A 27,313-nucleotide genomic window follows, 5' to 3' on the forward strand; every position below is an offset into this window, starting at 1 on the left:
GCACCCCTAAATGAAACTTTAAAGAGTGAGAATACACTGTGTTTTATAATACTGTGCAGTCTACACTTGGCATGGGATAGCTGGATATGTCTTCTTTACATAATGATAGAAAAAAATCTGAAGTGCTTGAATTCACTGAGACTTAGAAAACACTCTTTCATTCTCATTTAATCCTTGATGAAATTACAGGTAAGTTGTTTTAAAAAGGGGGGAATTGAAAGTCCAACCAAAAAGTATATATGTTGACCATTTTGCTTTTCTCCCATGAGATTCATAGTTTAATCATATAATAGTCAATGTAACATAAGCTTTTTTTTTCTTTTTTTAATGCCAGCATAAATCTGACAGGTAGTGTAACTGAAACTAATCAAAATGCTTCCACAGAGCCATGATTTTAACAGTGCTGTTTTGGACCTCCCAAGGGTGTTGTTACCTATTTTTCATTTCCTTTTCTTGAACAGTTCTATCATTTCACCAGGCCCGAACTTTCCGTTCGTTTCACGTGTCTTCATAAGCGATTAACAAAGGATGCCCCCCTCCTTGGCGCTTTGTCATTTTGACTTCAGTTTCCATGGCAATCTCAAGTCATTTTTAAAAGACCTGTAAATGTTGCTTCAATATGAGTTCTGTTTCTGCAAACCGAAAACAAAACTGCCAAAGGCAAACCAGCTGGCCTGTCACCAAGCGGGAAGCTAGGACCTTTATTACGGATGAGTTTGTGAGAAGCATCAGCACCTGGGTTCATAGGTGCATCTCAGTAGTAATTCCTCTTGCTAAAAGACACTTCCCAGAACCCAAAATGCACTTCAGGAGGTAATATGCTCTACAGCAAACTCTTCCAACAAACAGATCTTTTCTTATTTTAAAGAACCTAATGAGAAAGAGAGTAAATGGCTTCCTTCAGAAATAGTTTCCATTAGTCATGATTTATCAGGAATTTCTTCATATCCCTTAATATCATGAAACCTTTCCCTTTGTCTCCTTTCTCTCTGAATTTGCACTACAGTAAAACACTGACCAGTCATTCATTCACAGTCACCATTCATTGAGCAGCCACCGTGTGCCTGTATTATATATCAACACATTAATGGGTACTTCATCATTCAAAATAAAAACAAAATAAATATCGTTAGCCCCATTTCATTGATAATGAATTAAAGCAGTAGTTCAGAAAGGCTATATTAACTTGCCCAACTTCTGGTAATATAGCTAGTAAATGCTGGAGCCAGCATTTAAACCTCATGTTCTATCTTCTTAATTAGTGATGGAAACCAAGGTCAACACTCCTCTTAGGGAGATATCATTATTCTGCAGTAGAATGTTTACCACATGTTTGACTAGGACCCTTTGGCTTACATGTCCAGGTTGATGCAATAGGCAGTGTCACAATGCCAGTAAGTCAGTGGACTAGCTCAGAACAGAATTTAGAACACATGTGACCCAGACCACCCAGACATTTGAAGAACCTTAATGGGATTTCAAGTTTATTTTCTTCTAATGTGAGTATTGAATTCTCAGTTAATACAGCACTCACAGATGATAGAGAAGAACCAAACCTCTAGAGATTTAAATGGCTTCTCCTATTTCACACACATGCACACGTGCACACACACACACACACACACACACACACACACAGGGTATACTGGAGTGAATTTGTAGATTACTGCTAGTTCCTTGGCTCCATCCACAAATAACTGATTTGGACTGAAGTCTTGGGAAGATGAATTGATGATAAACAAATACACACATACAGGAAATAGAAGGAGAGATAGTAAAATCCAAAGGGCACTCTCTCTCCAACAGTCAAATCTACAAAAATCAAGATGCTGCCTCTTTACAAATAAGGCATTGTTCCAGATATCAGTGGACTATAAATGATTTGAGGATATAAATTACAGTGCTTCAGTCCCCACCACAGCATAGCACCCTGCAAAATGGCAGCCATACTATCAACTCTCAACAGATATTGATTGGATAATTTTGTAATAATGTATGAGATTCCCCTCTGAATTAGAGTAACCTGTTCTACAACTAAACCAGGTGTGCAGGCATATGATCAAGGATGAATGTGGAGGCAGATGAGTTACCACCCTCTTCCCCTATACTGCTATGTACTCTGATACCAGTGCCTCTACCACAGATTTCACCTCCAAATTTCGAATTTCTGGAAATTTCAATGGCATAAGAAGAGCTGTTTTGACACTGCCTCAAAAATCAGTTTCATTTTGTTCATGTGGATTCAAAAAAAGAAGGACTAAAAGAAATATTACAAAACTCAGTCCTGGCATCATTTGAGGAGCCCAAGTAGAGAGCACCATTGCTTTTTCCATTTCTGCATGGCAACCTTACAGATGGAGCCTTTACTAGGTGGAAGAGGCCTCTGCATGGCTTCAGTGTATTTTGCTCCTAGTTTTGCTCTAGCTTGTCCTACATTATTTTTTCTGCTAACTTCCTGAAAGTTGGACAAAGGAAACTTACTTTTTGGCATGACTGCTATTATGGTCTAGTAACTTGGTTCTGGAATGAAGGACCATATCGTTCAAAAACACTTTGCTAGTTGGCACAAAAACAGACACTCAGATCAATGGAGCAGAATAGAGAACCCAGAAATGGACCCACAAACATACGGCCAACTCATCTTTGACAAAACAGGAAAGAATATCCAATGGAATAAAGACAGTCTCTTCAGCAAGTGGTTCTAGGAAAACTGGCCAGCGACATGCAGAAAAATGAACCTGGACCACTTTCTTACACCATACACAAAAATAAACTCAAAATGGATGAAAGGCCTAAACATAAGACAGGAAGCCATCAAAATCTTCTAGGAGAAAACAGGCAAAAAGCTCTTTGACGTTGGCCACAGCAACTTCTTACACAATACCTCTTTGGAGGATAGAAAAACCAAAGCAAAAATAAATTATTGGGACCTATTCAAAATAAAAAGCTTCTGCACAGTGAAGGAAACAATCAGCAAAACTGACAGGCAACCGACAGAATAGGAAAAGATATTTGCAAATGACATATCAGATAAAGAGTTAGTATCCAAAATTTATAAAGAACTTAGCAAACTCAACACCCAAAAAACAAATAATCCAGTGAAGAAATGGGCAAAAGACATGAATAGACACTTCTCCAAAGAAGACATCCAGATGGCCAACTGACACATAAAAAAATGCTCAACATCACTCAGCATCAGGGAAATACAAATCAAAACTACAATGAGATACCACCTCACACCTGTCAGAATGGCTAACATGAACAACTCAGGCAACAACAGATTTTGGCAAAGATGCAGAGAGAGAGGATCTCTTTTGCACTGCGGATGGGAATGCAAACTGGGGCAGCCACTCTGGAAAACAATATGGAGGTTTCTCAAAAAATGAAAAATAGGGGGCACCTGGGTGGCTTAGTCGGTTAAGCGTCCGACTTTCACTTAGGTCATGATCTCACGGTTCGTGGGTTCGAGCCCTGCGTCGGGCTCTGTGCTGACTGCCAGCTCAGAACCTGGAGCCTGTTTCAGTTTGTGACTCCCTCTCTCTCTGACCCTCCCCTGCTCACGCTGTCTCTCTCTCTCTCTCTCCTAGAAATAAATAAAACATTAAAAATAAATTAGATAAAAAATGAAAAATAGAACTACCCTACAACCCAGCAATTGCACTACCAGGTATATATCCAAAGGATACAGGTGTGCTGTTCTGATGGAGCACATGCACCCCAATGTTGATGGCAGCACTCTCAACAATAGCCAAAATATGGAAAGAGCCCAAATGTCCATTGATGGATGAATGGATAAAGAAATTGTGGGATATATATATATATAGTCAGTCAGAGAAAGACAAATATCATATGACTTCACTCATATGAGGACTTTAAGACACAGACAGATGAACATAAGGGAAGGGAAGCAAAAATAATGTAAAAACAGGGAGGGAGACAAAACATTAGAGACTTTTAAATATGGAGAACAAACAGAGGGTTACTGGAGGGGTTGTAGAAGGGGGGATGGGCTAAATGAGTAAGGGGCATTAAGGAAGCTACTCCTGAAATCATTGTTGCACTATATGCTAACTAACTTGGATGTATATTTAAAAAACAACAATACTTTGCTAGCTTCCTACATTACGTGACCCTTTCAAAAAGTTTCAATTTTTCTGTGGTTCCACATTGTCATTCTGGTTAGACCTGTGAGCTTCTCAAGAATGAAAGATATCATGTTTATATATGTTCCACTGAACCAAGATTATTCTGGTAGTTTGATTCATATTAAAAAAGGGCCAGGGGTGCCTGGGTGACTCAGTCAGTTGAACATCTGACTCTTGATTTCCACTCAGGTTATGGTTCATGAGATCAAGCCCCACATCAGGCTCTGTGCTTGGGATTCACTCTGTTCTTCTCTCTGTACCTTTCCCCAGCTCACACTCTCTCTGTGGCTCTCTCAAAATAAAAATTTTTAAATGGCCATGTTGGGGCACCTGGGGGGCTCAGTCAATTGAGCATCCATCTCTTGATTTCAGTTCAGATTATGATCCCAGGGTTGTGGGATCAAGCCCCACATCAAACTTCATGAGCATGGAGCCTGTTTAAGAACTTCCCACCACCACCGCCACTCTCTTCCTCTCTCTCTCTCTCTCTCAAAAAAAATTTTTTTTAATTTAAAAAAGAGAGGGTTCGGGGCATCTGGGTGGCCCAGTTGGTGAAGAGTCCAACTTAAGCTCAGGTTGTGATCTCCTGGTTCATGAGTTCAAGCTCCACATCAAGCTCTCAGAGCCTGGAGCTTGCTTCAGATTTTTGTCTCCCTCTCTCTATGCCCCTCCCCCTCTCCAAAAAAAAATAAACTTACAGAAAAAGGGGGTGACTGCTATAAAGCTTCATTTTAAAAAGGGGAGGGCATATTAAAATCCAAAGGAATTTTTAAAAATATCAAGAATACCAAGGAGCTCCTAAATATAGAAAGCAAATATTAACAGACCTAAAGGGAAAAGTAGACAACAATATAATAATAGTGGAGGACTTCAATACCCTACTCTCATCAATAGACAGATCATCCAGACAAAATTGATAGGAAACATTAGACTTCAATGACACATTAAACCAGATGGACTAACAGGCATTTATAGAACCTTTCATCCAACAGCAGCAGAATACACATCCTTCTCAAGCACGCATGAAACATGCTCCAGGGTAAATCATACATTAAGCCACAAAAAAAAGTCTTAATAAATTTGAGATTGAAATTATATCAAACATCTTTTCCAACCAAAATGGTATGAAACTACAAATTAATTAAAAGAAGAAAACTTAGTAATTTAACAAATATATAGAGAGTAAATACCATGCTATCAAAAACCAATGGGTCAAATAAGAAATCAAAAGATAAACCAAAAAATACCTTGAAACAAAGGAAATGAACCACAACATACTAAAACTTATAGGACGCAACACCTACATTAGGAAGAAAGAAAGATTTCAAATAAATAACCTAACAAGGAACTAGAATAAATTTTTAGAAACCAAGCCCAAAGTTAGTAGAAAAAAAGTAATAAAGATCAGAGTAGAAATAAATAAAATAGAAATGAAAAAAGACAATAGAAAAAATAAAACTAAAAGCAGGGTTTTTTTGAAAATGTGAACAATATAGACAAGTCTTTAGCTACAGTAACCAAGAAAAAGAGAGGACTCGGGGATTCCTGTGTGGCTCAGTCAGTTAAGCGTCCAACTTCAGCTCAGGTCATGATCTCACAGTTTGTGGGTTTGAGCACCGCGTTGGGCTCTGTGCTCACAGCCAGCTCAGAACCTGGAGCCTGTTTCAGATTCTGTGTCTCCCTCCCTCTCTCTCTGACCCTCCCCTGCTCACGCTGTCTCTCTCTCTCTCTCTCTCTCTCTCACACACACACACACAAATAAATAAAACAATAAAAAAAATTTTTTTAAAGAAAAAGAGAGGACTCAAGTAAATAAAATTATAAATGAAGGGGAAACATTACAAGTAATACCATACCAAAAAAAAAAAAGGATTGTAGGAGACTACTATAAACAACTACTGTAAAACTTTGGATTGTGAGCAACTTGTTCTGTGAGTGTTCCAAAAGATGAACAAACATTTCTAATAAATTTTAACTTGATAAATGAGTGATGGCTTGCAATGTGAGTAGTACCTGATACCAAATGTCACATGATCACAACTGAGCCAATGGTTCTTGAAATTCACTTTTATATATGAGTACTTTGGATTACAAGCGTGTTTCCAAAACTAATTATGCTCACAAACCAAGGTTTTACTACATATACTACATATGCCAACTAATTTGACAACCTAGAAAAAAATAATAAATTCTTATAGATATACAACTAACCAAGACTGAATCATGAAGAAATAGAAAATCTGAGCAGACCAATTCCTAGTAAAAAGACTGAATCATCAATAAAAAATCCCCAATGAAGAAAAATCCAAAATCATATGACTTCATGGAAGGATTCTACCAGACATTTAAATAAATAAAAACTAATACCAGTCTTTCTCAAATTCTTCCAAAAATAGAAAGGAATACTTCCAGACTCATTTTAGGAGGCCAGCAATACCGCGATACCAAAAGCAGACAAGGACATTACAATAAAATTATAGGCCAATATCCTTGATGAACATAGATGCAAAAAAATACTCAACAAAATATTAGCAAACCAAATTCAGCAATACATTAACAGGATTATACACTAAAATCAAGTGGTATTTATTTCAGGGATGCAAGAATGGCTCAACATCCACAAATTAATCAATATGATACAACACTTTAACAAAATGAAGGTTAAAAATTATAAGGTCATCTCAATAGATGCAGAAAATGTGTTTGATAAAGTTCAACATCTATTCATGATAAAAACTTTCAATGAAGTGAGTATAGAGGAACTAATTCAATATAACACCATAGCTTGTGCTCATACTCAAAATCATATTCAGTGATGGGAAATGAAAAGTTTTTTTTTTTCTAAGATCAGGAAAAAGACAAGGATGTCCATTCTCACTATTTTTATTCAACGTAGTACTGGAACTCTTAGTCATAACAATCAGACAAGAAAAAGAATTGAAAGTCATCCAAATTGAAAAAGAAGTAGTAAAAGTGTCTTCAGCGAAGAAGACAAAAATAAATGAAAAGATATACATTGTTCGTGGATGGGAAAAATTAATATTGCTAAAATGTCCAACTACCCAAAGCAATCTACAATCCAGTGTCAACCCTACAATGGCATTTTCAGAGATAGAACAAATAATCCTAACATTTGTATGGAAGAGAATTGTGTGGAATAGAATAGTCAAAGCAATCATGAGCAAGAATAAAGCTAAAGGCATCACACTTCCTGATTTCAAACTATATTACAAAACTTTAGCAATCAAAACAGTATAGTACTGGCATAAAAACAGGCACATAGATGAATGGAACAGAATAGAGAGTCAGGAAAAAACCCACCCATATATGGCCAATTAATTTATGACAATGGAGCTAAGACTATGCAACAGGAAAAGGGCCATTTCCTCAATAAATGGTGTTAGGAAAACTGGACAGCCACATGCAAAAGAATAAAACTGGATCACTTTCTTATAGTATACACAAAAATAAACTCAAAATGGTCTAAATATTTGTATATAAGGCCTAAAACCATAAAACTCCTAAAAGTAAACATAGGAGGTAATCTCCTTTACATCAGTCTTGGCAATGATATTTTTTATTTGACACCAAAAGTGAAAGCAAAAAAAGCAAAAACAAACAAGTGGGACAACATTAAACTGAAAGCTTCTGCTCAGCAAAGGAAACCATAGATAAAATGAAAAGGCAACCTACCAAGTGGTAGAGAATATTTGCAAAGCATATAAAGGATTAGAGGTTAATATCCTAAATAAATATTCATACAACTCCATAGGAAAAAAAGCAATCAAATTAAAAAATAGGCAGAGAATATGAACAGACGTTTTTCCAAAAACATACAAATGGCCAATAGATATGTGAAAAGATGTTCAACATCACTAATCATCAAGGAAATGCAAATCAAAAACACAGTGAAATATCACCTCAGCTGTGTTAGAATGGCAACTGTCAAGAAGATAAGAAATAAGTGCTAGCAAAGATATGAGAACAGGAAATCCTTGTACACTACTAGCCGGAATGTAAATTGGGGCAAACACTAGTGAAAATAATATGGAGGTTCATCAAAAAAATTAAATATAGTACTACCATATGATCTAGCAATTCTATCTCTGGGCATTTATTCCAAGGAAACAAAATTGCTATCTCAAAACCATATATGCACCCCCATGTCCACTGTAGCATCAGCTTCAATAGCCTAAACACAGAAACCACCTAATGGTCCATTGATGGATGAATGGGTAAAGAAAATGTGATATATAAATATTATAATTTTAATATATGGAATAACGGAATATTACTTAGCCATAAAAAAGAACATCTTGTCATTTGGGACAACATGCATGGACCTCAATGACATTATGCTAAGTGAAATAAATCAGACAAAGAAAATATTGTTATGATCTCACTTATACATGGAATCAAAAAAACAAAAACCAAACTCATAGAGAACAGATTGTGGTTGCCAATGGCAGAAGGTGGAGGAGTTGGTGAAATGGGTGAAGGTCATCAAAAGATACAAACTGTCATTTATGAGATAAATAAGTCCTGAGGATGTAATGTACAACATGTGACCACAGCTCACAATACTGTGTCATATATTTGAAAGTTGCTGAGAGTGTAGATCTTAAAAATTCTTATCACATGAAAAAAATGCTGTTAACTATGTGTGGTGATGGGTGTTAACTAAACTTATTGTGGTGACCACTTAGCAATTCATGCTTATGGTCAAATCATTACAATGTAATGAACACAGTGTTATCTGCCACTTAAATCTCAATAAGGTATATATTATTTTTAAAAAAAGAAAAGAACAACATCTATGGTCAGCATTCACATACAATTCACGGTTCCTCAACTACAGGTGCCCTGGAATTGAAACCACTTGGGAAGACATTTCAGAAAATGGACTTGAATGGAAATACGTAAGCAAACAAAACCTTTTCCCCTAGGGAGAAGAGAAAAAGAAGCTGAAGTGTCTAACGCTACCAGGAAGTGCCCATCCACAAACGTGAAGTAATAAGGAAAAGGAAAACATGGGAAACAGATTGCCCTGGGGAATAGAGGTATTATCATGAATCCTACTTTATCTCCTTTGAATTGTAGACATCCATGAATTTAGCAGTATCTCCAAAACATTTTTGAAAATCCATAAAATATATTTTAAATTTCAGGTAAACTGTACCAGACTTGGCAAACAGAAACCTCCTTGCCAAAGGGTTTAAATTGGACAATTTCTAGAAAACCATGCTCTCTCTAAGCTAGACAGAAAGTAAAGGCCTTACATATGTTGAGAAGCTTTATCACACAATAAATGCCCATATTTTTATATGATATTCAATTTTTTCTTTGTTAAATTATTTTCATAAAGAATTTCAAATGTCCCCCCCCAAAAAAAACCCAGCTACCAATCATCCAGCTTCAATAATCAACGACATTTTGCTATACTTGTTTAACAATAGTAACCTTTTTTAAGCTAGAATAGATTAAAACAAGTCCAAGTGTTCAAGTCATTTTGCCACTAAATACTTCAATAGACCGTAAAAAGAAAAGACTATTCTGGCACATAACCATAATGTCATTAGCACACTCAACAAATTAATCATCTGATACCCAACTTCATAAAAGTTCCTCAAATATCTAAAGCAATCTTTTTTGCCATTAAGTTTAGATGCAACACTGTATAAGGTATTACATGTCTTCATGTCTCTCTTATATTTCTTTCACACTAGAACATTCCCCTCCCTCTTCCCTGTTCATCCCATGCCATTGGGTAGTTGAAGAAAATGGATTCATAGTCTTGAAGAAATTGCCACACTCTGAATTTGGTTGCAAAGCCATTTCTTAAGCTTTGAACACTCTGGCCAGCTGAGATACCCCAAAGGAGTATACCTTGGTCTTGTGGGCATTCTGTTTTCACTCGTTTAGGGAAACAGTCAAGTGTATATAACCTGAGTGTCCACACGACCCTGTTGCCCTAGATCCAGGTGGAAAGATGAAACTGATCACTTAGAATCCGAAGACACAGCCTTTCCAGGAGAGATCTCTAATAGATTTCACAGGAGAGCCGGAGGACCAGAGGAGTGTCCCCACAACTCAGTTATGAGAAAGAGCAGCCTGGGGCTGTGTAGGGGCTCTGCTGGGAAAGAACAAAAGTTGATTGTTGAAGGGGGAGAAAAACAGTATTTATTTCCTAAAGAGGAAGTTCCAATCACAGACAAATATATAGGACTTGCTGAGGCTTAAAATCAGGGGCTTAATGTCTCTTGCTGGAAAGGCACGTAGCAAGAAGCAGCCTGGGTCCTCTGAAGCATTTGTTTCTGTCTACTCAGTCCCATTCCTTTCTTTGTATTTGCAGACACAGAGCCCAGGATCTGCAGATTAGAAACAGTAGTCAGGATAATGTTTGTACAGCATCTCATTCCAGGCAGCTCAGAGCATTGGCAGGCGGGGTCTTCCTCAAGACACTAGAACTCCCAGGTGGGAGGGGTTTATGGGATAGCAAGGGGGCCTGCTCTACGCACCTCCCCAGTAACTCAGTAGTCCCGAAGACCCGTTTGGGCCACCTCTTGCACACCTGCTTTCAAGGTGGCTCCTTTAGTTTCAATCTGGGCTACTTGTGAGGTCCAGTTTCCTCACCACAATCTAAGTGAGACAGAACCAGAGCCCCTTGGAGCAATTAGAAATGAAACTCCAAGATACACCGTCTGGAAGAATAGCTCAAACGAAAATATGCCTGTGACTCAGGTCCAGTGAACAAACACTGGCTCACTGTCAGCTTCATGCCAGGCTTAGAGCTTAGCACGAAGGGACGAGGAGTAAAGAGCATATTCCAGACCTGGCCTCTGGCAGCTGTTAGTCGGGGCACAGCTGGGTTCTGTCTATCTCTGATCTGTTTCTACAAAGTACTTCCCTAATGGATTACAATGTAAATTTTTATTCTGTAAGTTATGTTCTTGTTCATAGTGCGCTGTGCTATAAATAGATACTAAATAATTTGGGATAGTTATCTGGGATCTTTTGCCTAGGACTTTAAAGCATTTCACAAACACTGCCCGTGAATAGTAAATTAATTAGTATATTAATTCCTTGTTTACAAAAGGATAATAGCAGCAGGGTAATTAAAGTCAACTGATGAGGGGCACCTGGGTGGCTCAGTCATTTAAGTGTTTGACTTCAGGTCAGGTCATGATCTCACGGTTCATGGGTTCAAGCCCCACATCCAGCTTTGTGCTGACATCTTAGAGTCTGGAGCCTTAGAATTTTGGATTCTGTGTCTCCCTCTTTTCCTCTAGCATTCCGTCTTTGTCTCTCACAAATATATAAACATTTTTTTAAAAGTTTAAAGTCAGCTGATGGATGTCGGAGTAAAAACCTGACATCACTACTGATTTGCATTATGACCTCAGGCAAGTCACTCCCCATGTCCGAACCCTGGTGACCTCCCTGGATACAGCATTGTTAGCTAAAAGCCCTAAGACCCTTTCCTCCTCTCCCCAGTATTTGGAAATGTCATCACAGAAACTGTGGCAGATGCATTATTGATATGTAGGGACCAGGGCCGGAGGCTGTGTTTCCTGCATAGGAATGATTCACAGAAAAATATTTTCCTGCTGCAAACACCTAAAGACCCAAATGGCCCTGGGTAGTCATTTACACTCAGGTAAATAACCTCTAACCTCCTTCCCAGTGTGACAGTCTCTGTGCATCCATCTGAAAGTTTAGCCACAAAGGGATTAAGTTCTACGTTCAGGTAAGTCTGTCCTGTGCTCAGTGACATTTCAGAGGGTGTATCAGAACCAGAGGTGAGCAGAGAGAATTAGCAAGGGGACAACCATCTTCAAGTTCTTCAGGTCACCCAGATTTTGCTTGGGAAAAGCCCCGCCCACTGTTTCACTCAGATTTGCTTTTAAGTTCTATGCACGAATTTAATATTTGTAACCAGGTCAACTTGTGTGAACATGTTCACCACCCCAAGATCAACTCTGACAAAAGCAAGCAGGTCCCAGCTATCAGTGGAGCCTGAGCAACTATCAAGTTGAGCTGAACTCAGAAGTAAACAGCTGCAGCCAACCACTGAGAACAGGTTTAATAAGTTCCGGGTGGCTCACCTGCTAGCCATTGGCACACTTGAACTTTCAGATGGTTGTTGAGGCTGATCCCAGGTTGTTTACAATACTGCAGTCCTTTCCTTAGTAAATTATTTCTGTGTGTGCTAAGAGGCCTAAAATTCTTCACCATATATCTATATATAGTAGATATATATACCTACTACATATATACTCCTTTATGACCTGGAGAATCCATCACTGTTAGAAATCCCAATTACCTTTATATCATTCTTGAAGGTTCAGCCTCAATGAAATATCTCACACAGAGAAACCAAAAATCAAGCCCCCAAAATGTAATATGTTATTTTTCTAATATATAGGTCTAGCAGCCTGACTGCACTTAAAAAAAAAAATTCCGCCCAAAAGTTTTCAAAAATAACACATGAAACATAGTGAAAATTAACTTATTCAAGCCAGAAATACCTATTAACTTAGGCTTCTTGAGTTAAGTTGAAACAGATTTAGCACTTCTTCTCTTGGTTTCTAAAAGTCTTTGTCTTTAATTAAAAATAAAAACTGAAGCTAGATGATTGGTATTTTGACTTCCAACCAAGTGTTATTTCTGGTACAACTATACAGACTAAAACACCACTCACAGCACATCTTGTGCATTTTTATGTGAATGTTTGTTTATAGTCATCTCGTGTTGGCTCCACACCATCATATCTTGCTCCGCATCAAGTATGCATATGTGTTGATCTCCCTCTCGCTGTCTGTAAGTCTATTCCAAGTTTCTAGTGGAGAATCTTGATGGAGAACCCAGGGAGGGGCCAGCAGACAAGGACACTGTGCTAACACCCACCACCTTCTCCAAGGGGTGGGCTCACTAAGGGCACTGAGAAGTGGGCCACTCCAGACTCAGGAGATCCCAACTGGTTTGCCTTGACCTTGAGCTAAAAAAGACTCTCCAGAGCCACTGAGACATCATGGATAAAGCATAGAGTTTGAAGACAAATGACTCAGATCTAAATATTAACTCCACCATTTCTTACAAATCAATCAAATCCTCTGAGTGCCAGTTTCTTCCTCTAACGTGGCAGGTTATGGTAACGAGCAAATGAGGGACTATAAAGAGGGAAGGGCTCTGAAAACTGCAAACCTGCAAATTAATGCTCATTGTTGAGACGGTGATGGGTGTACTGGGGCTCAGGGCCAGGACCAGCTGTGGGCTTCCCACCATCTGAGGCTGTCTGGCATTAGGGCAAGAATGAGATGGGGAGTTTGAGGCAGCAAACCAGGAGGTGTCCCGAGGTCAAGTTAACATGGCTGGTTACCAAGTCTAAAGGAAACGAGTGTTGGGGCCGGCTGGTGAGGAGAGGAGAAGGAAGATGGGAAGGAAGAGAAAGAGGAGGGGGAGGAGGAGGTTAGGGGTAAGGTGGGGCATTGGGTTGGGACGTGAAGGACATAGAGCTGGATAAATGGATGCGGATGCCAGACTAGAGAGAGGGCTCCATAGATGGAGGGATTGTGACATGGGCATGCGGCAGGAGGGACAACCTGAAGCTGATTCAGGCCAAATGTTGCCATCTCTGGATCCCTATCTCTTCCTTCTCCTTATGGGCTGTTGGACACAGAGACTTCAACTTCCTGCTTTGTCACCCCTGAAAATAATTAAAAACTACATGTCTTCTCACACCCTTTAAAGTTAACATCTAGAATATTTCTTCATTGTTTAAATAGTTACAAAGAATGTAACTTCTGCTGAATGGGCATACAGTAAAAAATAAAACTCGTATGACCATCACAAATGTTTCCAGTACAATATAATACCATAGTGATTTGACAGCTACCATAATTCATTTTTTATGTTTATTTACTTATTTTGATAGAGAGAGAGAGAATCCCAAGCAGGCTCCAGCATGGAGCTGACCTGGGGCTCAATCTCACAAACTTTGAGATCATGACCGGAGCCAAAACCAAGAGTTGGTTGCTTAATCAGTAGAGCCACCAGGAGCCCCCATAATTCATTTTAAATATACACCAACAAGCAAAATATTATTTCATTTACTCCTGAGGTTATATCTCCATTCCACTTTCCCCATATGAATGTATGATAATGTGATATTTTATGTCTGAAATCCTTTTAATGATCAAGCATAATTATCTGAAATAAAAATATATATGTAACTTGAAATTAATCGTGCACATTTTAATTAATTTGAAATTCGTGTCTAAAATTTCCTATGACTATATAGCTCTAGGTATCAAAGAAATATTTCTGGACTGAATTGTCATTATAATTATTATTTATACACAATTTATGAAAATAACAAATACAATTTTTATAAAAAAAATTATTCACTGTAAAAGGTAAAATTTTATTGGAAAAACTACTCTTCATCAAACTTCTTACTAAAATAGATGAGATTGCTCATCAACATTATTCCCATCTGTCAATTATTATTACAATTATTGTAAGCACTACGAGACTCTTTATAGAAGCAAAATTAGAATGGAAGGAATTTTATCATAGCTATGTCAGTTACCAAGACCCTTCCGACGTGGTGATCTATCAGCAAAATTATTATTATTGATCTAATTCTCTTACAACTCAATTAGGTCTTCCCTCAATTTGCATTAAAACAAAGAATTAGAAACCATCTGAACTGTAAAAAAATTACTCAGTCAATAGACTCATCCAATGTCTTTTAAAAACAGCATTTGCCAGGCACCCCCGAGATTTGCCTACTTTGGGACAATGCGGCATCACAAGTAGGGGGGAGGGAGAGGACCCTCCTGTTATATTAAACAGCCTCTGTGCAAGAACAGAAAGGAGTCTCTGTGCAAGAACAGAAAGGGGGCACTTAATGCTGCAGGAACAGCTCACAGGAATGGCAGAGCAGTTAGAGGAAAGTGTGCCCATGAAAGTGATGAACCTAGAATTTGGACTCTTAACAAGGGTTGGTGCATCCACAAGGATGTGGGTACCCAAATGAGAAGCCCACTGAGCTAGGACCTGAGTCTCAGGGGAGCTGGTGACCCTGGACAGCCGGGGCTTCCCTGACTTCTCCAAATGGCGTTCTCCAAAGCGGGTTGTGTGGGATTTTAGTGCCTTTTGAAATGTTAGAGATTCCCAGTGAAGAGGAACTTCGGGGTCAGAAAAGTTTGGGAAAAGCTTCCTAGTATTTTCCCCTCTTAAGAGTTCCACAATAAAATCTGAGTATTAAAGGCTGACGAAACCTGTTTGTTTAATGCAGAATTTCCCAAATGAACTTGATCCAGTCCCATCTTCTCCTCCAAAGAATACCTGGTTATATATAAAGAGACATTAGTAATCTGCTCTGGTCCTAAGAGCTCCAAGCTGAATCTCCTGTGTCTTGTCTAAATGACCTGACTTATTCATGACAACCATGATCTCTTGAAAACACTCCAGAGGGACCAATACCTAAGACTGTTTTGTTCCATTGATGGTTACCTACTAAGGAAGTATTGCCTTTTGCTGTAGCTTTCCTATTGGGTTAATCCATCCTTAGATGGAGGTTCCGATATAACAGGAAGGTTTCTGTGCTGTTGCACCCACTGTGGCCATGAACTTGAAAGTGCTCAAAGAAGGACACATAGATGGTCATCTTGCTGCTTTCCCAGCTGTCCTTCTGGGTCCCCTGGTTATTGGCAGTACGGAACAAGCCAAAAGAAGATTATAATCAGATGCAAAGTAAAAACCCAAACATAGATGAGTGGGATGTGTATATGTGTGTAAGAGAGACACTGTGTCTCAGTACATGACTGTTTTTCATTATATCTAGAGCCATGTGGATTTTAACCATATCATTTGAATTTTCCATCTTTTCATTGCAAAACATGAAGAGTCAGCTGTATAATAATGATGATTATGAGTAGACAAACTTCATGTGTCACAGCTGGAGAGAAAAGCATGGGAATGAGGGCCAGGTCCCCTGATGTGGCTCATGATTTGTGACATCTTAGGCATCTGACCCCTCTAAAGATCACCACTAAAGAAACACAAAAATGTGCCTGGTTCCCCTTTCCCTTTATTCACCAGAAGATTACAAGATGACAAGTTATAAATGAGTCAGTATTCTATACACAAGCTCTCAACATTTTTGGTTAGCATGGAGATCCCATTAGACCCTCCATTTTTGTCTAGAGCTCAACGTACAAACAAACTGGTCAGTACCTGCTGGAAAAGAAGGTTGGAGAATGAGCCTGTAGAGCATCTTTCTTCTTGGAATACAGGAACCGTGATGCTATTTTCTGTGTGTACATTCACTCTACGCATCTCCTCAGAGCACGCAAGTTGGGTACAGCCAAAGGCCAACAAAAGCTGATTACTGACTCAGCCTCAGCCAGAATCCACTTTGCTCTTTGGAAACCTCTGCTCTCACCTGTGAAACTGGAAACTAATGTGTTTTCGTAAGCCTCCGGAAGCCAAGGAGAACAAAACTCAAAATGGCCGCAAGAAAAGAGATGAAGAATCAAAACTAGTTTTTGATTAAAACCACTTGACATTTCTTGAAGAATTATGCCCCCAAATCCCTTTTATGGGAGGACAAAGGCAGCAGAAATCAAATGGTTGGCCTGCAGTTTAAGAGGGAGTGAGCAGTGGAAATATAATCAAAATAAGAGCCCTCAACCCTCCAGGTCTCAGATTCTGGGAGCTACAGTTTGGAGAAAGCCGCCCCTGAAGTGCTTGGAAATGAGCAACACACAGCAGGACCATCAGCTCATCCTCATTTGAAGGAAAGAACTTTCCAAAACCCTCAATCACCAACCTGTCGCCATCCTGTCGGGGGCAAACGTACCGGCAGTCGGGGGCTGTTCGGTTTCCCTTGGCAAAGAAGGGACCCCCACCCTGTTCTTGGGCAGCAGACGCATTATGTTCTGATTAAATGTATCCCAGGTGCGGAGGACAGCTCTAGCAGATTTTCAGCATGCCTCTGCCTATTTCCCCAAGAAACGCGGGTTTCCTCTCCATCGGCTCTTCCAGGTAGTAGCTAAGGGTGAGGGAGAGAAGCGTAGAATAAACGTGTTGCCCAAGGAGACTTCCTGGTCCAAACCCACAGCATTTTGCATAAATCTGTTCTGTTGATTCTGCCGGAGAGGCAACCGCAAACCTAAAAGGTGGAAAAGTGAAATCGGGAAATCAGCCCAGGTGTGAACCTGGGTATGAGGGAGAGTGGAGAGAAACATTCTGTCATGGCCCCAGATGCTCATGAAGCGGCGGGGGGGGGGGGGGGGGGGGGGGGGGGGGGGGGGGGGCTGGGTCTGTTTTCAGCCTGTGGATGTGGATGTGGCTGTGCCTGCGAGTCCTATGACAGAGGGAAGTGCATCAGCAGGCCTGGCCGGTGAAGCTAGGCTGCTGCACCCACAGGGACTGCCTGTAGATGGGAAGAACCCATGGGTCATTTCTGGGCCCTGGGCAATATGTGCACCACCCAAAGCTGCAGACGTTAGAATTCCTTTGGATTACTATTCTGACTCTGCCTCAGATGTACCTCAGGTATTTCCAACCAACAAATTTTATTTATCTATCTATTTTGATCACAGCCTGCAAATTAGATTGCTTGGAGAAGAAGGGGATACTTCTCACCGAGGAAGGCCACTTCAGCATTGATCTGACATTAATAGAACTACCTACACACCCCACCCCCCCCGCCCCATGCTGGGTACTGGTGAGAAAAGCCCTGGGGTGTGGCAGAAAGATTCAGGTTTTGGTAGAAGATGAGTCATTTGTCTACAAATTCCAGCTCAGATATTTGGGCTTCAGTCTCAGCCTCAATTGTGTCGTCCCCAAAGTGAGAATTCTAGCCCACCCTTTACAAAGTCATCAGCATTGGAGATTATCGAGGGCACCAGCAGACACACAAATGGCACTGTCATTGTATTATCACTATTCCTTCAAAATCAGAGAGACACTCACTAGCAAGAGCACGAATCCATTAAGATATTGCCAAGGCAAGGCTGACGTAGAAGCAGGCAGCTGGCTGCTGGAAGTCGTGGGCAGGAGGTCGGGAGGTGGTGTGCCTGAGAGAGAGAAGGCTCGCTGGCCCCGCCCAGGGGGAAGTTAGGGCTGGGGACTATAGCGGAAAGGTAACAGTGGAGTCACCAGACAGGAGGGAAAGCAGTTCAGGACCACAAGTTCTGCCAGGACAAGATAAAGCAGAAGTGGACCAGAGCCAAGGAATGTGCTGCTGGGGATGAGACAGGAGGGGCTCACCTTCTTAGGCTCCTCCCACAGGAGGTATTCAGCCCCTCACCTGAGGGTCAGGACAGGAGGGCCCCTCCTGCCGGACTCTTGCAGAAACCGGGAACATGCAGACTACTGGTGAAATTCTCCAAACTTTGTTGATTGCTTAGCTCATTTTATCCATGTACATATTTTTATTTACACATCATTCATCTGCATTCATTATATATTAACTACGGCTAGATTTTTTAAAAAAACACAGAGACCTGTACAATATTATGCTCATAGGTCTCAATACTTAGGAATTGTGACCTTCAAAACTGGTCAAGGAGGGGAGATCTCACGTTAAATGTTCTTACATAATTTTTTTTCTTAGTTTATTGTCAAGTTGGTGTCCATATAACACCCAGTGTTCATCCCAACAAGTGCCCTCCTCCATGCCCATCCCCCTTCCCCTCCCCCCACCCCCATCAGCCCTCGGTTTGTTTTACATAATTTTTTTTTAAAATAGAAGCTCCATTGGGTTTTTTTCCTGCCCCTCAATGGATCTTCTTGCACACCCAATTTTGGATACTCCTCACCCCTAAAATGGGAAGTGGAGTCAGAGGGAAGGGCGTTTGCCTCCACTCTCAGATAACAACTCATTTTTCTTTCTCTAATACCAGCAGTCTGAAAACGGAGTTACTTGTTTTTATTTTTGTGTCTGTTTCTGTAGGTTGGAGGGCTAAAACTAGAGACAGAAAAACACTGGATGGTTGACTTATGTAATAAAAGCACACAGAGCCCATGTTAATGCTTTTTAGAAAAACGAGATGATAGAAACAGGATTACCACGTCCACAAGTGAAGGATGTTGACTCGTCATTGTGACATCACTTACAAACGTGAACCTGTCACTTCGTTTCTTCACCACTCAGATCAAAATAGGAGCTGCTTCATTTGTTCCTCGTAAGGTGTGTGGGCAGGCTCCAAAGTCACAGCCCTCACGGTGTCATCTGGCACAGCATGGCACCGAACATAGCCAGGTAGTGGAGCTAAGAATACGGGACTCAGCCAGGGCGCCTGGGTGGCTCAGTCGGTTAAGCGTCCAACTTTGGCTTAGGTCATGATCTCATGGTTAGTGGGTTTGAGCCCCACGTCAGGCTCTTTGCTGACAGCTCGGAGCCTGGAGCCTGTTTCGGATTCTGTAACTCTGTCTCTCTCTCTGACCCTCCCCTGCTCACGCTGTCTCTATCTCTCAAAAATAAAATAAAACATTAAAAAAAAAAAAGAATACGGGACTCAGCCAAGGTGAGCCTCACCTGGTTTGCCTGCTCTCAGCTCGGCTATTGCAGAGTGTTTGCATTCCTCCTGTGTACACTCCCGATTCCCCACTCCTGCCTTTGTGCACATCTCCCCTGCATGGAATGCTTTGGCTCTTCCCCTGCAATCCCCTCCAGCTACTGATTACATCTACCCGGCTTATAGACTCAGTTTAAGCTTTGAAAAATGGATCGTTCCCACTGTTGTGTCTCACACTCAGTATCAATGCCAATAACTAGTTGATCATCTGTGTTTCTGTCTCCCTCTGCTTTGCCGTAAGCTCCGTGAGGGCAGGGAGTAGGTCCCCCAGCCAGACAGATTCAGGCATAGAAGACTTCGGTAATTCTTACCCAGGTAGCACCCCAATGTGGGTCCAAATCAGCGAGGGTACCCAGCTCAATGCAGTCACAAAAGGACGCACAAAAGGCTCGTGCCAGCTCTGCTACCTTCATCCTATGGTTTTCCAGGGTCGTCGTGGTCATTGACACCCAGCTAGAAGAGGGGGAAAGCAAAGGAGACCTTCACGGCCAGGCCTGGAAATGGGAAGATCACTTTCTCCCACAACGCACTGGCCACAGCTTAGTCACTACAACAGAAACCAGGAAATACAGTCCAGTTGTGCACCCAGGAGACAAGGAAGCGAGTTCAGTCATAAGCCAGCTTCTGCCATGACGTCTGGAACCAGTTCACACTCGCTGTGAGCACTCAAGCCGGAAGAGGAGGGTGGGCCTGCCTATTCAACTAAGGGAGGGTTTTGCTGGAAGCCTGAGCGCATTTTCCCTCAACATCTTTCCAGACTTGGGTACAGCGCCACCTGCCGCTCAGAATAAAAAGCAGGAAGGTGTGGTGACCCCAGGAACCACACTCGAAGAGCCAGAATGTCATACTCTGGAATCTTCACTGGCTTGGTCACGAGAGGAAATTAGAAGAAATTCATAGGGCAGCCATTTTCATCTGACAGACGCCAACCAATAACTGTGACGACAGGGGAGAGGAGTTGCTTAGTGGGTTTTGGCTGACTTTATTTTTCTGTGACCTCAAACTAGGAGCTAAACACAGGAATGAAATTCAAGAGGAACATGTGAACGTTCTTATGTAGGAAGACTACTAACTTTCTGTGTGGTTTTTTTTTTTAATGTTTTATTTTATTTCTGAGAGAGAGACAGCGTGAGCAGGGGAGGGTCAGAGAGAGAGGGAGACACAGAATCTGAAACAGGCTCCAGGCTCTGAGCTGGCTGTCAGCACAGAGCCCGACATGGGGCTCGAACCCACAAACCGTGAGATCATGACCCGAGCCAAAGTCGGACGCTTAACCGACTGAGCCACCCAAGCGCCCTGACTACTAACTTTCTGAAGAAATACCAAACTCCATACTCCATACACAGTGGCTACACCAGTTTGCATTCCCACCACCAATGCAAGAGGGTTCCCCTTTCTCCACATCCTCACCTGTTGTTTCTTCTATTGTCCATTTTAGCCCTTCTGACAGGTGTGAGGCGAAATCTCATTGCAGTTGTGATTTGTATTTTCCCGATGATAACATATTGAGCATCTTGTCATGTGTCTATTGGCCATCTGGATGTCTTCTTTGGGAAAATATCTATTTATGTCTTCTGTCCACTTTTTAATTGAATTGTTTGTTTTTTGGGTTTTGAGTTATATAAGTTCTTTATATATTTTGGATACTAACCTTTATCAAATCTGTCATTTGCAAATATCTTCTCGCATTTGGTACCTTTTACTTTTGTTGATTGTTTCCTTTGCTGAGCAAAAGTTTTTTATTTTGATGAAGTCCTATAGTTTATTTTTGCATTTGTTTCCCTTGTTTCAGGAGGCAAGATGAGAAAGAAGTTGCTAAAGAGGCCTCTGGATGGCTCAATCATTGATTTCAGCTCAGGTCATGATTTCAGGGCTCATGGGTTCGAGCCCCAGGTCAGAACCCAGGCTCCATGTGGAGCCTGCTTGGGATTCTCTCCCTCTCCTCTCTGCCCCTCCCCTCCTCCCTCTCTCGAAATGGATAAACTTTAAAAAAAATTAAAAGGTTCTTAAAATTTTAAAAAGAAGGAAAGAAAGAAGTTGCTACAGCTGATGTCAAAGAGATTACTACCTGTGTTCTCTTCTAGGATTTTTATGGTTTTCTGTCTCACATTTTCTTTAATCCATTTTGAATTTATTTCTGTGTATGGTATAAAAAAGTGGTCCAGTTTTCCCACATCATTTGTTAAAGAGACAGTCTTTTTCTCATTGGATATTCTTTCCTGCTTTGTTGAAGATTAATCAACCATATGATTGTGGGTTCGTTTCTGAGTTTTCTGTTCATTGATCTGTGTCTATTTTTGTGTCAATACCATACTGTTTTGATAACTACAGCTTTGTAATAAAACTGGAAGTCTGGAATTGTGATGCCTCTAGCTTTGCTTTACTTTTTCAAGATTGCTTTGGCGATCCAGGATCTTTTGTGGTTCCATATACATTTTAGGTTTGGTCTAGCACTGTGAAAAATGCTGGTGGTATTTTGATACGGACTGTATTGAATATGTAGATTGCTTTGGGTAACATAGACATTTTAAAAATATTTGTTCTTCCGATCTATGGGCAGGGAATATCTTTCCACGTCTTTGTGCCTCTTCAATTTCTTTAATCAGTATTTTATGTTTTATACTTTTCAAAGTGTATACCGATCTTTCACCTATTTATTCCTAGGTATCTTACTATTTTGGTGCAATTGTAAATGGGATTGATTCCTTAATTCTTTTTTCTGCTATTTCATTATTGACGTGTAGAAATGCAACAGATTTATGCGCATTGATTTTGTATCCTGTGACTTCACTGAATTCATTTTTCAGCTTTAGCCACTTTTTGGTGGAGTCTTCTGAGTTTCCTATATACAGTATCGTGTCATCTGCAAATAGTGAAAATTTTATTTCTTCCTTGCTTAGGGCATGCATTTGATTTCTTTTTGTTGTCTGACTGTTGCAGCTAGGACTTCCAGTACTATGCTGAATAAAAGTGGTGAGAGTGGACATCCCTGTCTTTTTCCTGATCATAGAGGAAAAGCTCTCAGTTTTTCCCCACTTAGAATGATATTAGCTGTGGGTTTTTCAAATAAGGCCTTTATTATATTGAAGTATGTTCACTTTAACCCTACTTTGTTGAGGGTTTTTATCATGAATGGATGTTGTACTTTGTCAAATGCTTTTTCTGCATCTATTGAAATGACCTATTGAAATGATCCTTCTTATCTTTTCTTTTATTAATGTGATGGACCACATTGATTGATTTGCTAATACTGAACCACCCTTGCAACTCATGAATGAATCCCACTTGATCATAATGAATGATTTTATTAATGTATTGTTGGATTTGGTTTGCTAGTATTTTGCTGAGAATTTTTGCGTCTATGTTCATCAGAAATTCTGGCCTGTAGTTCTCTTTGTTATTGGTGTCTTTATTTGGTTTTGGTATCAGGGTAATGCTGGCCTTATAGAAGGAATTTGGAAATATTCCTTCCATTTCTATTTTTTCGAATAGTTTGAGAAGAATATAAATCAAATCTTAAAATTTTTGGTAGAATTCATCTTCGAAGCCATCTGGCCCTAGACTTTTGTTTGTTGGGAGTTTTTTGATAACTGGTTTGATTTCTTTGCTGGTTATCACTCTGTTCAAATTTTCTATCTCTTCCTACTTCAGTTTTGGTAGTTGATATGTTTCTAGGAATTAAACCATTTCTTCTAGGTTGTCCAATTTGTTAGCATATGGTTTTTCATCTATTCTCTTATAACTGTTTGTATTTCTGTGGTGTTGATTGTTATTTCTCCTCTATCATTTGTGATTTTATTTATTTGAAATACTTTCTCTTTTCTTTTTCTAAGTCTGGCTTATCAATTTTATTAATTTTTTCAAAAAACCAGCTCCTCGGTCCATTGATCTCTTCTATTGGTTTTTAGTTACTATATCATTTATTTCTATTCTAGTCTTTATTCCTTCCTTCTGCAGGTTTTAGGTTTTGTTTGTGTTCGTTTTCTATCTCCTTTAAGTGTAAAGTTAGCTTGTTTATTTGTGATTTTTCTTGCTTGTTGACGTAGGCCTGTATTGCTCTATAGTGCCCTCTGAAGACCACTTTTGCTGCATCCCAAAGGTTTTGAACCATTGTGTTTTCATTTCATTTGTTTCCATGTATTTTTTATTTCTTCTTCTATTTCCTGGTTGATCCATTCATTGTCTAGTAGCATGTTACATAACCTCCAGGTATTTGTGCTATTTCCAGACTCTGTATGTGTGTGTGTGTGTGTGTGTGTGTGTGTGTGTGTGGTCAACTTCTAGTCTCTTAGCATTGTGGTCATAAAAGGGGCATGGTATGACTTCTTGAATTTGCTGAGGATTGTTTTGTGGCCTAATATGTGATCTCTTCTGGAGAATGCCCCATGTGCACTTGAAAAAAATGTGTATTCTTCTGTTTTAGTATGGAATGTTCTGAACATATCTGTTAAGTCTATCTGGCATTTGGGCCCATTTTAAAGATGGCAGTTGAAGCCATATAAATACATTGGATCCCCCAGGGAGAGTGGCTTTTGTTTTCTTTTTTAAAAATATCCGAATCCATATGTTTTGATTTTCTTATCAGAAACATATGTTTCTTGCATTTAAAGACACATAAATATGTACTTTTTAATTAGGTAAGTAGGACTCACCAACTGATTGGCAGTTCTGATGAGGGAAGAGAGTTTCTAGGTTGGTGTAATGGGCAACTGATGAAATTTTGCAACTAATTAATAACAATAATAGTTAACCCACTTGTGAACATCAACTGGAAGTCAGACACATTCTAATTGCTTTACGCAGGTTTTCTCATTTTTCACAAAAACCCTGTGAAGAGCACAATTGTCGGTTCTTTTTACAAAAGCGAAAATTGAGACTCAGAAAATATTGAAGAACAAATTGGGAACGGGGAGGAAGGTGAATGACAGACGGTGACCTCTCCATCAAAACGCAGTATATGCTCCCTCCCATGGCGCAGACTTCGTGTTGGGATGTGAACTCTTCCGCTGGTGTCTAGGTGGCCCAGTGGACTGGGAACAGAAGTGATGCGATGCTAAAACATAGATGTGCCCCATGCTCTCCTCTGCCCCCTCTTCTGATTGCATGCTGACATCACGGCAATCTTGGAAGCTACCTAGAAGATGGCAGAACCTTCTTGAATCTGGATCCCTGAATGACTTTGTAGAGTGGACTTCCTGTACCCCATTTCACCTTCCACCTCCTGACCTACCTTGGAATGTTACACAGATAAGAAATACATTTGGGGGCGCCTGGGTGGCTCAGTCGGTTAAGTGTCTGACTTTGGCTCAGCTCATGATCTCACAGTTTGTGGGTTCGAGCCCCGCGTCAGGCTCTGTGCTGACAGCTCAGAGTCTGGAGCCTGTGTTGGATTCTGTGTCTCCCTTTCTCTCCGACCCTCCCCTGCTCATGCTGTCTGTCTCTCTCAGAAATAAATAGAACATAAAAAAAAAATTAAAAAAAAAAAAGAAATACATTTGTATTGATTAAGGCACTAAAATTGGGAGTATCTTTATAACAGCAATACTATAGAGCAGGTATTTGCTATACCTAAGTAACTAGTGTGAAATAAAGATGAGAAATATTGGATGTGTTGAGTTTGAAATCTTGGGGGACCACGTGAAAATATTCAGTGGACAGACAGGAGACACATGGAGTCATTGTTAATGCACACAAATTCACTTCTGCGTGCTTGGTCTTAACTAAATAATAGGGGCACCTGGGTGGCTCAGTCAGTTAAGCATCTGACTCTTGATTTTGGCTCAGGTCATAATCTTACAGTTCATGGGATGGAGCCTCACATCAGGCTCTGCACTGACAGTGCATTGCCTGTTTGGGATTCTCTCTCTCTCTCTCTCTCTCTCTCTCTCTTTTCCCCCCTCCCCCTTCCCTTCCTCCATTCTCTCTCTCAAAATAAATAAGCTTAAATAAATAAATAAATAAGGGAAGAGCTATTTAATTTCCTTTCTTTCATTCCCCCCACACACATACCTGTAGGCTCTAAACAGGTTGTGAAATGGAGGTATGAGCCTCTCCTCCTCCAGGTGGTCTCATTTCCCTTGTATGTCCTCACCACATGAACACCTCACTACTGCAAGTGTCATTCCCATCTGTAAGGAAGTGTCTTTTTCTACATAATGGCTCCAAATCTGAGCCAGTTTTCTCTTATGCCACTGAGAAAGCAATGAACAAGTCTCATGTTGAAGAAATGTTATTTTTCCACACATCCTGATCTTAGAACTCGGCCTCATACAGGATGGGACTTTAAGTTTGGGAATTGCTGTTTTCAGAATGGTGGCTGATTTGTCAGAGAGGACTGGCTCTCTCAGGGAGTGCGAAGAGAGGGCCAGAGGTGATGCCCTGGGGACCCAACATGTGTTAGGTAGGTGGAGGAGCTGCTCATAGGGGCTTGTGAGCAGAAGCAGTAGGGAAGTAGGAAGATGTCCAGGAGTTTCTAGTTTTCCCCAAACCAAAGGAAAACAAAATGCCACAGAGTAAATAACTGATTGTTTCAAATTTTTAAAAAAAGGAAACTGAGAAAAAGGTCACTGGATTTGATAACAAAATATCATCTTTTGCCAGAGCAATTTTAATGGAGTTGCAGGCATAAAAATCAGAGGTTGATGGATAAAAAGATGACTGTGCAGTGAGGCAGAGGAAGCAGGACTCTGAGATGTCTGGTTCTGGGTCAGGGCTGAAGGTCCAGATGAGCTCAGGGAGCCAGCACCTCAATCCTCTCCCACCATTTTCTTGCTGTCCAACCACTCTTAGACTCAGTTTCTTTATCTGTAAGATGGGTTTAATGATCCCTGTCTCAGAGGATTAAATGAGAAAACAGTTGCAAATGGCTTCTAAGAAACCAAACATGGGGCATCTGGGTGGCTCAGTCGGTTAAGCATCTGACTTTGGCTCAGGTCATGATCTCACAGCCCATGGGTTTGAGCCCCTCACTGAGCTCTGTGCTGACATCTTAGAGCCTGAAGCCTGCTTTAGATTCTGTGTCTCCCTATTGCTCTGGCCCTCTCCTGCTCATGCTCTGTCTCTCTCTCTCTCAAAATAATAAACATTTAAAAAGAAAGAAAAAAGAAAAGAAACCGAACAACTCAAATGAAAAGTTATGGACATTGCAGGTAACATAAAATCTTCCTCTCGATGAGACAAGACAGACAGGCAGCCAAGCACCTGGCCCCACAATCCATCTCCCCCTAGAAGTGCTTTACTGAAATGCCCTTGGGGTGCTGATTTGAGGAATGTTATCGGAACAGCCCTGAGAAACCCAGTAGCTCCTTTGCCAAAAAGCTGCCCAAGACGTTGTATATCCTCTTCCTAAACTGACCTGCCAATGTCCTCTTGGGTCACAGTGGTGTAATTGTGCAAGTAACTGTGTTTCTTCTGGATAATTGGCCTGTTTTCATCTTGCCGCTGATTTTTTTTTTTTTTTGCAGTGATTTCCAGGAAGCTTGAAGACAAACGTGTGGTCCACCCATTGCACGTACCTAAGCTGCCATGTATGCATTTTTGTACTAGACTCTTCTCCAGTACGTTTATATCCCTATT

At 40.5% G+C, this 27,313-nt stretch overlaps 1 long non-coding RNA gene across 1 annotated transcript; it reads left to right on the plus strand.

Annotated features, from left to right (window-relative positions):
- Positions 1–1,450: 1,450 nt before the first annotated feature.
- Positions 1,451–27,313, plus strand: LOC120236913. Its single transcript, XR_005529802.1, has 3 exons — positions 1,451–1,499; positions 9,092–9,205; positions 27,202–27,313. It is a non-coding gene; the product is annotated as an uncharacterized LOC120236913 (long non-coding RNA).

This window comes from Hyaena hyaena, unplaced genomic scaffold (assembly GCF_003009895.1).
Source record: "Hyaena hyaena isolate Hyena2069 unplaced genomic scaffold, ASM300989v1 scaffold_165, whole genome shotgun sequence".
NCBI lineage: Eukaryota > Metazoa > Chordata > Mammalia > Carnivora > Hyaenidae > Hyaena > Hyaena hyaena.